The sequence below is a fragment of the Penaeus vannamei genome, chromosome 24 (genome assembly GCF_042767895.1).
Source record: "Penaeus vannamei isolate JL-2024 chromosome 24, ASM4276789v1, whole genome shotgun sequence".
Classification (NCBI taxonomy): Eukaryota; Metazoa; Arthropoda; class Malacostraca; order Decapoda; family Penaeidae; genus Penaeus; species Penaeus vannamei.
This window is the reverse complement of record NC_091572.1, coordinates 31,220,409-31,222,908: the sequence shown is the minus strand read 5'-3', so window position 1 is coordinate 31,222,908 and position 2,500 is coordinate 31,220,409. Positions and strand designations below refer to the sequence as shown.

The 2,500-nt window shown below is 26.7% G+C and overlaps 1 protein-coding gene across 1 annotated transcript in view; it reads right to left on the bottom strand.

The window, feature by feature from the left end:
• Positions 1 to 1,951: 1,951 nt before the first annotated feature.
• LOC138866158 (putative uncharacterized protein DDB_G0291608) overlaps positions 1,952 to 2,500 on the bottom strand; it is a 3,312-nt gene continuing 2,763 nt past the window's right edge. The window contains exon 2 of the mRNA XM_070138085.1: positions 1,952 to 2,500. This exon is cut by the window's right edge and continues 1,199 nt beyond it. The gene's annotated coding sequence lies outside the window, so the exon portion shown is untranslated.

The following is a 2,500-nucleotide window of genomic DNA, read 5'->3' as shown; positions in this document are numbered from 1 at the left end:
CCACAGAGTCTGACAACGCTACCACCGTTATTGCCACATAAATGATTCTTGTGAAATTCCGTGTTTCGTGGATTTGTGTCTGCCATTCGTACGAAATTAATGAAAGTAGAATTTATGATGCCTCGTAGTTTGCCAAAAAAAAAAAAAAAAAAAAAAAACAGTTGATTTGTCACGAGCAGCATTTTTTTTTCATTACTTCCTGTTGCTATTTGAAATACCGCAATCTATTTTTTTTTTTTTTTTTTTGCATTGCGACAATAATATCACTTCCGAAAGAAATTGCACACACCGGAAACATTAACCACTAATTGTTCATTTAGTCTTATAATTGGAAGATATGTGACTGAAGTAAGCTTTCTGTGTAATATTTTATATAACTTGATGTTCCTAATGCTTATCATAGGAGCAGAAGAAGGGGACAGATGGTGCTTATTATTATTGTTATTGTTATTATCATCATTATTATTATTACTACCATTATTATTATTGTTATTATTATCATCATTATTATTATTACTACCATTATTATTATTGTTATTGTTATTATCACCATCATTATTACTACCATTATTATTATTGTTACTACTATTATTACTACTATCATTTTCATTAATGTTTATGATGGTACTATTATTATGATTAATATTGTTGTTGTTGTCATTATTATTATTACTATTATTATTGCTGTTGTTATTGTTATCGTTATTTTTAGTATTACTTTTATTATCAATAGTATTATTAACATCATTATTATCATTGTTATCATCATTACAATTATTGTTATCGTTATTGTTATTATTATTATTATCATTACTGTTACTGATGCTATTATTATTGTTTGTTTGTTTGTTTATTTGCTTAATCATCAATGTTCGTTTATTCTTCTTTTTCTTAAATTTCCCTTGATCATTTCTACTCTGTGATTCTTCGTCGCATTTCTGTAACTTGTCCTATCTTGTTTTTTTCATATCACAAGCATTATAAACATTTTTATTTTTATTACAAAGCAGTTATTACCATTATTGTCACCATCATCTTCCTTTTAATTGGTGATATTATAATCATTATAATTTTCATTGTTATTACTTGTAGTAGTAGTAGTAATAGAAGTAGTAATAGCTGTAGTCGTAGTTGTATTTGTAGTTGTAGTATCAGCAACAATAGGTGGATTGTTGTTATTATCATTACTTTCATTGTTATTATCATTGTCATAATCATCACCATCATCACCATCACTATTTCTAGTTACGGAAATAATGCTATTGATGCCAGTATTAGGATTCTGATGATTATTCTCATGTACCGAACCTCATATTTAAATAATCATCACCACATAGTCACCATTTCAAGAACAGTTCCTATGTTCATGTGACCTGATTTATCTTTATCCTATTGTCCATATTCAACCCTATTGTAGCTGTAGATAGGACTGTACCCAGCAGTTTAATAAGGAGGGGCCAACGAAAAGAAAACCACTTTGTATAATTTTAATCGTTGCAACACAAGTAAACTGAGATACATAATATCGCAGTTTAATTTGCTAAACGGATATTTGCGCAATAATTCAATGCAATATGTTGTGCGTAATCATCATCATGATATCAATGGTGATGCTGATGATGATAACATATTATTGATTATAATCACTATTGTAATCATAATTATAGCTAAAATTGTGATTGCAATCATAATCACAATAATAATAATGATAGTAATAATGATGATAATAATGATAATGATGATTATAATAATGATAACAACGATAATAATAATAATAATAATAATAATAATAATAATAATAACAGTGATAACAACAGTGACAGCAATTATAATATGCTAATAATCATTATTATCATCGTCATTCTTGTGATTATTTTTATTATCATTACTATTAGTCATTATGATAGTAATAATAATAACCCCAATGACTATGGTAATAAAAATAACAGACAATTATTCTAATGCTAATAATTATGATAACAATCATAGTAATAATAATGATGAGGAAATGTTTGCAGATTATTTGCTAATCATCATGATTACAGTAACCTTTTTATCTACAAATTATGAGAAATAAAAATCCGACGTGATTTGGTAATCAGTTTATTAGATTTCATACAGCCATTATTCCTATTTCATTTTTAAAGAATGGACAATTATGTAACATGTTGAAAATATAAAACGTATGTATGTAATATTTCCTTCACCATTTCGTAATAGAAATAAACTTTATTGCTCTTTTATACAGTATAGGCTTTGCATATTTTCCGTGTGGGTTTCAGGTCTAATTTCCTTTCTTTACTCTATCGCAATTCGAAATTTCATCCTACAAATCGCTCTGGTGACTCTATATACCTTCATTTTCTAAAAAAGAGAATTCTATAACTTAATTTGACATTATTGTCTTTTTTACTATATCAATTATCTTCAGCTAAAACTGTTTATAGACCTTCATTCTTTGATTTATTTCATATACGTTATTCAAAATACATTACTCTCT